Source organism: Liolophura sinensis, chromosome 1, assembly GCF_032854445.1.
Source record: "Liolophura sinensis isolate JHLJ2023 chromosome 1, CUHK_Ljap_v2, whole genome shotgun sequence".
NCBI classification, from domain to species: Eukaryota; Metazoa; Mollusca; class Polyplacophora; order Chitonida; family Chitonidae; genus Liolophura; species Liolophura sinensis.
Genome location: NC_088295.1, coordinates 66,394,670 through 66,408,878, shown reverse-complemented (window position 1 = coordinate 66,408,878; position 14,209 = coordinate 66,394,670). Strand labels below are relative to the sequence as shown.

Below are 14,209 nucleotides of genomic sequence, written 5' to 3'. Positions count from 1 at the left end.
ATACGCAGTGTGCGCAATCTTTCAACAAAAAGCAAGTCAAAACAAGATGATGTCGCTTTGTAGCAGATTTCAGTGCCAATGCAATCATGATACTGCCCACCTGGAACATCATGCTGAAGACAACAGACATGACGCTATAATCAGTCATAAATTACGCACACCGGGCAAAGCAGAACTTGGCAATTCCCCTGTACCCTAGGCGTTTACCAAGATTACCGGTTTGGTATTTAGTCCCGCGTCTCAATATATGATAGTAATTCTACGATACAAACAAGTGTGGCAAATAAACAAATGAGGTAAAAATAAAAGGATACACGCTTTCCAGCATTACACTGAATGCGAGAGCCTAACAAACAAATTCACACTTAACGTTATCTTTCATTAATTACGTTACTTCATTTTTGTTTGCGTTTTTACAGACATAAACAAACATGGGGGTTTACAGTTATTAGTAATTACGGTTATTAAAAGATAAAAAGTGATAAAAAAGATAAAAAGATGGCTCCTTAATCTATGTAATGGTATTATTCCATGTCCAGAGAGCACTGGGCAATGACATTTGTCCTTGTTTTGTTTTGGGGGTTTTTCAAAGTAAAAGCGAAATTTGTTACTCAAAAAACATGCACGTACTATAAACACATGGCGCGCAGGCGTGAAATGTCGTATCATCATAGTGATGATGTCTCGCGTTCCTTTAAAGTTAGCCCTCTATCAACACCATCCATCAATCAGCCGTCACGTGCTGTTACAGTCCTCGCAGCAGGGCCTGTAAAAACTAACCGGTAATAATGCTGACCAGGTTCCTTATTATCTCTTTGGCGTTCCCGTAATAGCATGTTGCCAGCATGCTCGGGGCGTTTTCAAACACTCTGCTGTGGAACGAAGACAGAGTAATAAGGCAGCGATGTAGTATGTCCAAAATTAGCCCCGGCGAAGTGTCAGAGACTTGACCTGAGATCTAATTCAGACTTTGACGTCTAGAAACCGAATTAACCCGGCTGTTGGAACTGGGACAAACAAGAAGGGCAAACCTTAAACGTGAAACCGGCAGGGCCCCACGATTTACATTTGCTGTACGTCAGGGAAAGATTTCTTATTTCGCTTCATATTAATTCGTAATCAATAAGAGGTACGAAATGGCCTTTTAGCATTTTATTTCGGCCTTCCGGGACGCTTGTATTCATCTCATGACTTTCCGGGCTGCTCCGGGTGGTTTGTCAGTGTCGAGGTGCCAAAACATTAGTCATTAGGTAATGTCAGCGCTACAAGCGAAACACGCCTAGCGGTTGATTTTCTTTGATACATGAAGGGAAAGATTGTCATTAATCAATTACCAGAAAGGACACAGTGTATGCCTAATGCGCAGATTGACCAATTTACAAGGTATACCATCTGATTGATGATCAGGCGGATCATTCTTCGAAGCTCGGATTTGCAAGCCCAGAAGTCAAACTAAAGCATACTTTCTCAAATTAATCTTCTTCTCTGCATCTTCCAGGCGTAACACCCGTGTTAATACTCGTTGAATCTGAACTGTATATCCATGTCAGAATCGAAACAACTTCACAACGTTACCATAAATGGATTTGTCCTTAATGCCACTTCCCCCACTACCCCGACCCCAAGGGAACCATATACCTAAACTGTTTTGTTGCTACCGTTTCATATTACTTGTTACCTTACTGGCTAATTTGACAAATCACTCAAATTAGATATGCATGGCTGCATAAAGTCGAGAAGAAAACTTGAAGATATTTGAATAATAATGAAGAGCCATGAAGGCAAAAACTACCATGCAACTTAGTTTGTGCTTTCCTGTGGGAGTGGATTGCGACGGAGAAATTAACTAGATTTTCATACTGAATCATTGGGATTGCAGTAGACTTCAAGTTGTTAGTAAGCAGTGCATGCATGCTGTGTCGTTTCTTTATCTCGTGTCTTACGCAGTACTCAAGAATGTTTTTTACAGTATAAAATGTATTTATTTTTTAATTGGTGTTTTACGCCCTATTCAAGAATATTTCACTTATACAACGGCAGTCAGCATTATGAGGAAACCGGGCACAGCCCAGGGGAAACCCACCACCATCCACAGGTTGCTTGCAGACCTTCCCACGTACGGCCGGAGAGGAAGCCAGCATGAGCCGGATTCAATACAAAAGACTACAAAAGACTACAACATAGAGTAAATTACAGCAGTGAAGATAGTGGGATCATAACGTGTGAGGTTTGAGTTATTACGTTACGACACCGTGGTGACGTCACTTGTGACGTGACGTCGTCGCTTTACGGCGCGGTGGGAAGCATCACTACATTTTAACACGGGCTGGTATATACAATTATGTAAATTATCCAAAAAACATGACTTATTACATGTCCTTGCGTGTGTCTTTTTGTTCCTTATATAAACTGTGGTTGTGAACTATTGAAAACGTGCGTTTAATTGGTTGGAAGTGTAGTGTAAGCCATCGCACTACACAAAGCAACAAAGTACGAGATACATACCTGGATTTTAATGTCGCAAAAATAGCTTTTATAGGATGTATGTGATAAATAGATGACATACCGAGCCTGCAAATCAGAATATGACTTTAGTTGTGAAAATTGTGATCATGGTAGGTTGATTTTTTGATATCTTATAGTGGTAAAGGCGTGAAACAGCGCGAAAGATAGGCCATATATATTTTGACAAATTTACTACATAAATCCTAAAGAAATCAATGCCCTCATCTAACCTATAGCAATGCCTTCTACATCCAGCGGCCTTTGATATCAACATTTCGTATGCATCTGCTTCTTGTTATCTTTTACATCAGGATGCATCTGCAATTGGTGGTTCCGTCTCTCTGCCGTGATACATCATCAAGTGTGCCGCAAAACACAATTAAAATAAATGTATACACTGTGCTCGGCTTACCAAAGATTCAACTTAAGACCCTTATGCTTAAGTGTTTTGACCCGGTCGACTCACACCTTAACAACTTAAGTACTCAGCGGCACTCCACACACGGTCTTGTTACAGCTATGATGAAATACTGTCGAGAAATGTATTTCTCTTAGCATATAGCAATTACAGTCTATGTTCAATAAAGCCACAGTCGTGGTGACGGTTTTGTGAAATATTTTATGCTTTAAAAAGTCATTGAAATATGTTATGTGATAAAATATGTTCCATCTCGATCATCGGGCAAAAGAGAGAATACAGGGGCAACAAAATTGCTGGTCGTTTTTGCTGTAAAATTGCACCATCCTTTTATTTAACAGTGTAATCTTCATCAATCTTTCAAAGTATGCATTTTTTGTTCATGTAGGCAAATTAATACTATCGTTCTGCCTCATTTACTATCAATTACACTCCAACGAATACATTTCATCCAAGATATTTATTATTTTGATAATCATTGCTTTAGTTTCAGCGCTGTACCGGTAGAAATCTATCTTGGAAGAGCTTGTTAAAGGTGGTGGCTATCCCGTGTACATGTAGCTTGTGGCTCACCTATCACATCGATACACAGTGACCTCTCTAGAGTAACTGGTGCTTGCGTAGGTCATGGATGTATACTAAACCAATGAGCTGGTAGGTTAGCCATTGATATATATGCCTATTTCATAAGCAGGGGAAAATACGCCAAGTATTATTCTGAATAAACACGAAGACGCCTTTGATCTACCAACAGGCGCCGCCGGTGAAATTGTTATTTACGCAAGGTTTTATCCACTTCCATGTTTGTGGTCTATCCAGGCTATGACATATATCCAGGCATAAGTACCAGCATGCCTGCTCTCAATCAATACTATCATACTTTTGAATGAGTGAGTGAATAAATGAGTGCTTGGAGTTTAACGTCGTACCATACTTCTGAGGACGTCAACCAAACATGCGAGAATTGGTATGTTTGAATATGCTGCTACAATGATGCATGTATTCACATCATATGACTGTTGACATTAAATTAGAAATCGTCACAATCAGCATTGAACTTTTAGTTGAATTCTAGATCTAGTACTCGATGTAAGTCTAGAACTTACAAGCCGATTCCCTAAAACACACTAATGTGTCAATTGCCATGTTTCAGAACAAGCATGCTATACTCCCAGCAAACTACTCTTGCTGAGTTAGTGTTTGATTGATTTTATTTCATTAGGTCCTTCATATCATACTTAATTTTTTTTCCTTTCCTCTGTTTGCCTATAGATTGAACAAAACGAAGATCCCTAAGTGAAGCAGCTGGATTATAACAAATAAATTAAGAGCTTTTCCACGGCCGACCACTGACTGTCGTCCACACAGAGGATTCGCCAATGGGAAAATTTCCAATGAGAAACAATTTTCCTTAGCACCCAGTTAACCTATGATTTATTTATTCATTTAATTGGTGTTTTATGCCGTACTCAAGAATATTTCACTTATATGACGGCGGCCAGCATTATGGTGGGAGGAAGAGCCCACCATCCTCTGCAGGTTTATGCAAGACCTTCTCAGTTACGGTCTTTAACCTATGATACTCATATATTCACTATTATGGTATCTATTGAAAGGATAGTGAAGAAGAGGCCACTCACAAAATACCGCCTAGTGGATTGATATCAATGCATAAACGTAACCATGTGTGACATTTGTCAGAAACTGTCACAACATATACAGTAGCTCACGCTTTCCACAGTACAACGACCTACTTATCAACTTAGAGAAAGTACAGAACCTGTCAAAAGTACAAATTAGGTTGACTTGGATGAGTGTAAGCGCCCTTCGTGGTACGTTAACCGGTTGTTTTGTAAAGTTGTCGGAAAACACTGAAAACTAGACATTTCTTTGCAGCCTTACGATTCTTCACGGGCTGGCGTCAAGAAATTTTGTGTTTCTTTTCTTGGGTAAAATATTTATTGTGATTATACCAGGGCGTTGTCAAATGTTTACGTTTTCTGCCAGACTCGTTCCAGTTCACTGATTGTCTTAAGGGCATTTTGTGATTCTTTTCCAAGGTCATTAACCCTTGACTCAAAGAGCATTTGGCTTTATGGGATTAAAAAGGACATTCCACATATATAAACCACAGTCTTTAACTGTGATTTCAATCATATTTCTAACATACTAGTCTATAGCTAAATTCATGAGGGTGCATTCGCTCATAACGACCCCCACCCTCCTCCCCATTTCAAATAAAAAAGAATAGTTAGGGAACATACAGAAAAAAAAGTGATTGATGTTCATCTAAAAATAAGTGTTTGATTTAAATAGCACCTTATCTAGTGTGTCTTGCTTTTAACATTGAATAAGCTGTAAATGTACGAGTACTATCCTAGTGATGTCAGTTTTGGGGACTGAAAGGGAAAGGCTGGGAAAGTTTATAGCGTGACCTCTTAAAGAGATCAGTTATGGCGTAGACGCTTCAACATGGCAACTAGTGACTTTGCATTAACGCAGTTAGTTAAATTCAAATCCTGACAATTGGGAATTCTAACAAACCGTATTGGTGCTTTCGCTGTGTCAGGTCATTAAACCAAACATATTTTGTCCAATCATAATGATCCAAATCATGATAATCATAATGGTTTGCCCCTTTTTGTAGATTACTTGGATCGTACACATAACACCCAGAAAGATGAGCAGAAAGCGAATAAAAGTGCACGTCGACGGTTCTTTCTGCGATAATCGAATTAATACCTAGGTTGTCCATATACTTATAACTTGCTTCTTGTATACTTCTTGTATATTGCACTAATGTTAAGAATTCAACCAACTACACCCCTCGTCTACCCTATACTCACTTTTATATATGTCACTTGTGGTATCAAGTTGTGAACATGCATGCAGTTGGTTTAAACAGCTCAAGGTCAGTATATTGCCAATGCAGATAAACCATACACATAAAGGTGGCTAGTCAAAAGTGATGAGCTGAATGGTATCTGATCAAGCATGACAAGCGAAGCATAGCCATCTGTTGTGTTTAACGCAGGCAGGGTTTACATACGCGCACAGTGCAGCATTTAGCAGCCCATTTAACGCCGCTGTGGGAACAGAATTAATGCAGTAATTATAGATTATTACTTGGTAACCTTGATATCAGTCCGGGTATCAGCCCGAGTGGCCTGTGTCCGCCAGAGCTCTAAGGGCGTAGGCTGATAAGCCTAAAGACCGACGACCGATGTTCATGGTGATATCAACAAGATATATCAAGTTTGATACTCACTAAAGTAGAGGCATTTCCGACAGAGCATGAGGAAAGAACCACACCTCGTTATGACCAACCTCCTGCCGCGGGTTATATGAAACAGGGCTCTCGGTGGCCGAATGGCCAAGCAGACGATAGTGACGCACGTGCGTACAGCACACAAGTAGACGTGACGTCATTATATACACGTACGTCTTAAAGGCACGCATTTTCGTGTGATAAAGCCTTTAAATCTTTTTCAGCCCACCTTATTGTGTGACAAAGCCCTTCATTTTGTCCCGCTTTACTGAAAAACCGAATTTGTATCTCACGTTCAAAAATAGTTTTATCCGAGCCAACAGAATAGCCCTGTATGATAAAAAGTAATATAACAACAACAAGGTTTTCTTAAGGCCCTGCACTATTTCTTGAGGCTGGCGTCAATGACCTCCAACCCAACACATCCGCTAGGGGGTGCTAATGAATATGGAGAGTTGAGGGCCATTAATAATTTGCTAAAAAGGAAAACACACGTACAAATCCATATTATTACTACTATTATATACTTACAGATAACAAGAAAAGGTCATATATTATAGCTCAGCTTAGTAGAGAACGTTGTCAGTCATTTGGAAACTGTCGCCTGCCTATTGTCACGTGGGCCAAATGTCATGACCTTGCATGGGGACGCGCAGTCTTTTAAACATATTCTTCATTAGTCGAGATGCTACACCAATAATGGTAACGTAACGGATTTTAAAGAGGTTCAAAATAGACGCTGATTGCTTAATTAAATATATGGTACCTAACAGTGTTTGAATTTGTAGAGGATTGTCATAATTGTGCAACAAGTGATGTACGAACACAAATATTTATCTACAATAGTTATTGTCTCTTAGTGATTTAATTACGGTTAAGTGTAACGCACGAAGAACGGTTTGCTCGATTTGTTCAGCAACGGAAAACATGTCAACGATGCATGGCCAACGGACAAGCTGCTGTACTGTTCGCATGAATTCGTGTGTTGAATTTTCTCCGCCTGATTTAAGAGCGGAATTACATGAACCATCACTTAAACGTGTTTTACCAGTCATATGTTACTTCGTGTATATCCTCCCAGCCAGTTGGCTCTTTCATTGAACTGTGGGATGTCTTATTAATAACGCCATGCACGGTATATGGTAATAAGGCGCGATATGTGCCCTGGTAAACACATTTTCAAAGCCCGTGAACCTATTTCTTGGTTTATCCTTCCATTTCATGACGTCATGCACGTTTAATACCATAACTTATCTCTCTAAAGTCTTGGAGGCAAACACCTGTTGTCCCGAATAGATAAATGTTTTCTATACAGGCTGTATATATGTCACTCGACTGGAACATAGATAACATCAAAACAGTGTTTATCTGCTTCAGACCCATCCGTCAGCGTTAAGGCCTGATAGTCTCTGTCGTGATCTCAGTGTTCTAAGTTCCAGCTCATACGGTTTCTTCCCGGTGTAGAGCACCAATAGGTTATTGTCTATGGCTGTCAGCAAGTCTATATTTCCTTCAGTAAGAACGTTAACCTCTCTCTGCCTCGTATTTGTTTTGACTGATCACCCTACATCAAGCTAAAACATAAGCATGGCCGGTTGCCAAACTTTTGTTTACCTGTCAGTTAAATAATTGGGTTTTTTTGTGTCAGCGAATTTAGTTGAAACGTTTCACTCAACCAACACTTTTGCCCATTTAAATGTTTTCATCTTTAGATATACAACTGTTGTTTAGGAATAACTTCACTTCGTAACATTTTTGGGTTAAGAGAGAAATGTTCACATTGAAGGAGAAATGATTCGATCTTTTGCGCCCTTAGGTAAATTATTGCTAGCTAACTGAGTCATGACAATAGACTAGAATAGAATGGAAAATATAGAGATATAGAATAAAGTGATCAAGATAATGACCACAAAAGTTTCAAACAGCTTAACCACGGATTTCATGGTGTAATAACGAACAGTAGTTTGACATTTTCTAAATCCAGTGATCCTGTGTTTGAAATTCCCATGCCACTGATCAAGAGCTATTATTTCAAATATGAATATGTATATAAAATGATTTGCTTTAAAATTCAAAATATAGTAAAATATATATAAAAAACTATATATATATGTTTGTTACTATATGGTGATAGAATATGGAAGTATGATTTGGAGATGTACTACAATATCACCACAGGCGTTGTTGTCTCCTTTTTTTTTCAGGAAAATCATCATTGGAAGGACAAGAAAAGTCGACACTTTGAGTGACCAGGATTATTCAAGCTATTTGCACTAATCATTCTATAACTAATCACAAAATAACTAGATGATGAATATACCAGTGCAGAAAACTAAGTTGATGCACAGTAATCCCACCAAAGTACACGTCATGGTGGCCTGACCTCACCTACACAGGAGGGCCTATGTATATCAGCGATACAGAACGTCCGATGAGCTTCACACGTTGGGGATCAATTAGTGTGAACACAGCAGTTGCCGAAGTCAGTTTTGTGAATAACGGCATTTTGTACACACCCACCCCCATTAACATGCACTTTTGGGTCAGTCCAGTGCAGAGGATATTCTTAACTAGTAATAAACGTTTAATCCAAACCGTATGTTGACGTTGATCAGATATGTGTTATCTTCGGAGAAACGTATTATATTAATGGAGATTTAAATAGACGGCAAGTTGGGAGGCCTTGATGACCACAGTTTAATAGAAGATGGTTGACGATATAAGTTGGGTCAATTTGTTTGCCCGCCGATGTGTTTGTCAGTGAACCACCAGGAGAATAAGCTGGTAGTTTAACACACTGCTTGCCTGACCGGTTTATGTTTTTGGACCACCGAGTGAGCCGATAAAACGTCCAACAAATGCGCTAAATCAGCCGGTATTTGTTGCCGATCAGGGAACCCTTTCTTCAATCAAGAGATTAAGACGGAGCCGAAATTTCAGGGCAGGATTTTGGCATCGATATGAACACGATGTAAAGACTAGCGGGGAACCACTTGAGTGTGTAACGTCCAGACATTTACCTTATTGACCGAGGCTTTTAACAAATGAATTATTGAGCAACATTTGCATTTTTCTAGAATAAGCCAAAAGGACATTTCGGCTACCCGTTATACACAATATCCGCACAATATGCGCATTCGATTTGAGGCAAATGTATGTTGTTTATTGATTTTCAATGATGCATTACAAATCTGTATCCAGCCAAATTTTTGTTTCTCTGTTGCTTTTTTTAATTCCAAAATTGGAAGGATTGGGCCCAGTACAAATAGTAATAACCAGAAGATTAGTGGAAACAATGAATTTCTTGTCGAACAATACTTTTAAATCACACAGGTAACGTAAAACAAACCACTCTTTCACATTTTTCTTAAATTCAAGTGAAATAAAACGTAAACAGCAATGACATTATTATCTTATTACATATCATAACGAATATCAAACAACTTGAACAATATTATGTCTCTGCGTTAATAGCGTGTAACATGACGAAGAAAGTTTCAGTTTACAAAAAGCAACATCGCGATTTGTAATAAAATTTGCATACGGTAAATATAAAAGTCCGCAAGAGCAAAGATAAGTATCGCGTTCGGCGTTTGAGAAGTTCGTGTACAAAATGCCTGCTAAACAGACATATTTTCGCGATCAAATCTTTCCAGCATCAACAAAACGGCACAAAAAAACGGTAATAAGATCTACTCACCTACAGTATAGCTGTCAGCATGAGCGATCCACACTGAAGGCAACAACCTGAGCACAACTCTCTCACAAGAGACCTCGTGGCACTGTCCGATTCGCCCCTCTTTCATACTAGAGGCCCCGTCAGGAGCTTCACTGGAGTGAAAACGCACCGGTCAGTCTTCTTTTAATTAGACCGTCCAATAATAGAGAGCATAAATCAGGGTGAGCCGTTATAGCCACAAATATTGTGCAGACCAACACGTTCCAAAGACGGCTTTTTTCTTCCGCTATGTCACAACTGCCATATAACTTTAGATGTGGTAAATTTATACGGGAGCCAAGCGGCCGTGCACAAAACCTCACCGGTCCTTTTCCCTAGACGATTGCTTGTAAACTGTTCCGCTGTATTGTTCAGGGTCTGCAGCTAGGAAGGTCACAGCATAAACTATTTCCAGCATAGAAACCTAACGCCGGATATCATTGGCTAGTTAATTACACGCCCAATTGGGGGAATTTAGCGATACGTTTGTAGCCGATAACAAGTAATTTGGTTGTGTACATGTACATGGTATAAACACAGGAAAAAACCTTTGTTAAATGAGATGTTTTAACATTTGTGTTTGTGTATCAACGCGTTTGTAGGTCTGATATATCCACAGGGCAAGCTTTTCTTGATATAAGATGAAGACAGACATTCTAATATTATCCTTACAGCTCTTCTACTCGTTCCCTCTATACAAATGTCTTACGTTGAAAAATGATGCAGTGAATATCAATATTAATATGTATAAGGTCTACGGAAATTTTTCAAGATGGAATTTCATTGACATGCAGCGAGAGAGTTTTAAAAGATCGATATCTTTCAGAAAATTTGTTTAGTGGCGAAATATCTACAATGCAGGTTAATGGACAAGAGATGGAAACAGACGTTCAGACAGTGCACTTAGCTCTCATCGCTCTAACCCCCAACCCCATTCCCCCCACACATATATGTAAGCAATATGAAATTACTGCACATAAACTCCCTTTACTGAAAAATGATACAGTAAAGCTAAGCATTAACATACATAACATCTTCAGACAATTTCGAAAGAAAAGGACCTTTAGGCGAGATTGACTTAAAAGGTTGATATTTTAAGCTGATTTGCTTCCACCCAATATATATATATATATATATATATATATATATATATATATATATATATATATATATATATATATATATAATGTGTGGCACAGATCTCGGTCGAGGTCTATGGCAAAGTTTCTCCATCAGCCTCAAAGCCTTGTACAATGAGAAAGAAAAAAATTCTTGTCCAAGACGTAAACTCTCCATCAAATAAATAAGAAATAAAGTATTTTGTATGGACCCATGAGGACGTATTGTGAAAACAATCTCATTTTAGAGCAGACAGCTGTGGATATTTGTCTACAAATGAAAGGAACAGATGGTATGTGTTTAATACAGACATTGTCGAACACCATCTGACATGCTTCAGTGGAAAACATAAATAACAGGCAAAAAGAAACTAACTTTATGTTTTAAAGAATTGTTGTGTGAACCAGAGTCGACATTTTGTGGACAACAATACAGAAATTAAACATTAATGTAACTTGTTTATTCTAATCATTTAGGAATTCTATGATCAGATTAATTCGGAAAAACTTAAAATTACGGTCGCACTCAGCTATCTTACATGTCATGCTGATAATACGATACATATCGATGACCCTGTCCGTCAAACTGACACAGCCGTATCAACTCAGATCTGAAGAAAGGTACACATTTAGGCAACGGCTCAAAACCGCTATGTGAGAGAGTGTTGTTTTGGGGTGTAGGCATATTGACCTTCCTCATGAACTGGTATACTGAACTGAGGTATAAATCTGTGGGCCATTCGACACGTCAAAACATCAAAGACTTCAGCTGCTCGATCTACTATGTCCTGATGTTTAATAACGCACTCTGACGAGTGTTGACTTCCGGTGATAGTACTACAAGCGATATCGAGACTCGGGGAATCGACGCGATCTCGACAAGCTATAAAACACTATCAAAAGCAAGAGAGTGCATCAAACAATACGTTAACCTGCATTTATATGCTAATATCCTCACGGATTGTGATCAAATGTTGATTAGAGCTCTCTTCCTAGGCGGTTTAAGATAAAGCCTCTTTCCTCGTACATTTCGTTTCGTTTTAGGTCAAAAGCCCATCAGGTACTACACATCGGGAAATCTCTAGTTTTTTTATCATCTAACAGTTGGCTGTGAATCTTTGAAGTTTTATTCATTATGTCCGTCAGCCACGATAAATGAGGACACGGCAGTTTTCCGTACAGGCTTCCCGTTGATGGAGGTCAGTTGAACCACAGCTATTATGAAGCAATTTATCGTTTACCACCCAGCGTTATGTTTAGTCCATTACTCATACATGTAGCTTTACCTCCAGACTTTCCTCTAGGGGAGAGAAGTTAACACCCATGTTCATAGAGATTTTTCCATGTCTATGTAACGCATGAACGTAAATACACGAATTAACGACAAAGATAAAGTTTCTTTAGCTTTTCTAAAGTGTGTTAATTTCAGGTAAATACAGCATACGCGTACATATAAATTCTATATAGAAAAAAAAATAGACGCAATATTTTTTTTTCTTATCAAGAAACGAAAATTATTTAATGTATGCAGAGCGTTGTAAAATGACATACAACCTAGTAATGGCATCAGTAATGAGAGCGAACACTGATTTCCGTTTAACGATTTTGTGAAAACAAGTTCACGAGCTGAGGAAGTTTTTCGAGGAGTGACACGTTGTCTCAGGGTGATAATAATTTCGTGTCAGAAAAGCTAAAACAGTAACGATATATCTCTCAAAAGGTTAACTTTACGAGGAGTTTGTCAGGGCACAGATATGTTCAAAGCGTTGCACACTGTAAGACACAGAGCAGCCTGGTAAACAAACCAGAGAACTGCCCTAAGTTGCCATAACCCAGGTGGTAACTTAGGCTCGTACATTTACCACTAATACGCTTCGTCACATTATTTCAAGCGCTTTGAGTCTGGGTGTTCGCCTCCGTCAATGCATAACGCCAACGAGCCATTTTCGGGCCCATTAAAATCCGACACCGTCCTAGAAAGCAATTATTGGGTACGTACACTTCATTTACAGCCTGTCACATACAGGACAAAGTACTACCAAAAAGTCTATTGTCCATCTTGTCCAATGGCCACAAGGGAGTTGGGTGTTTTTAGGCTTTCGTAAAAAAACAACTGCGTCAGCTTGAGTGCGTTGGAATTCAGTTATTCTGGAATGCCAATCCATCTTTTTGCATTGAATACTTTCTGAACATATCGATCATTCTTTGTACATGCAAGTTACTTCCAAAAATTTTCTCTTGATGAAGGTTATTCAGCAGTGTTTCAGGTTGTCTGCTAGGTGAGTCTGTACGTGATTCTTAAATCCAAGATAGTCGTAAAGCGATGAAAGTTGGAAGTACTGATGTTAAATGTAGTGCAATGTGATAATGTAAATGCATTTACTTGGAGATTATGCTGAAGTTGTTTTCTACTACACTGCCGTACGCAGTACGACAATATTTTCTTCGCAACCATCGCAGCATAGTGATTACCAGTAAAATGGGTCTGTAAATACAATAAATGTTCAAATATTACACACACTGAAACCCTTGATTATATAGACTGTAGCAAAAATCTGGAATGTTCTACGTATTTAGTTGCTTTCACTAACATTTTCCGAGAGCCTGAAAATTGCATTTATTCTTCACTTTAATATCATAGTTTAAAGATTTGTTTATACAGAATTTCAGGATACATGAAACGAATTGTCTGAAATATGTTTCAGACGTGACCTAATATGTAAAATTACAAAAAAGGCTTTTCAGCTTTCTTCTTGAGGCGTAAAAATAGCTTCAAGTTACAGTTTTTCTAAGCCACCAGAAATTAGTTAACCTGCAGTGGTAAAGTCAATGGTAATGGCTACCAAAACAACATTTTGGGGACGAGAACCCGTATTACGGGTCACACTAAATGGTCCTGGGTTCCTCGATGACGTCATTTCCGAATATTCTCGACCAAATTGAGAGAAATTGACGGAAAATGTGCGTAAAATAGAGGGGCTATTAAAAAATATAAAATATGCCTTAAAAAGATTTTTTCTTCACTTCTTGGACGTAACTTTTTCATTTCCTCTAAAACCACAGTCTTCGTTGAAGAGCACGCATTCATGTGTCGTTCAAAACTTGTTTATTAATGTCCACAAATTTACACTTTGTATTACATTTGCTTCCTCACCCGAACTGTATAGATAGCTTGCAAAAAA

The 14,209-nt window shown here is 38.6% G+C and overlaps 1 protein-coding gene across 1 annotated transcript in view; it reads right to left on the bottom strand.

The window, feature by feature from the left end:
• Positions 1-10,007, bottom strand: part of LOC135482341 (pyrokinin-1 receptor-like) — a 45,724-nt gene extending 35,717 nt beyond the window's left edge. Inside the window, 1 exon segment of the mRNA XM_064762273.1 lies at positions 9,892-10,007. The gene's annotated coding sequence lies outside the window, so the exon portion shown is untranslated.
• Between the last annotated feature and the right edge of the window lie 4,202 nt (positions 10,008-14,209).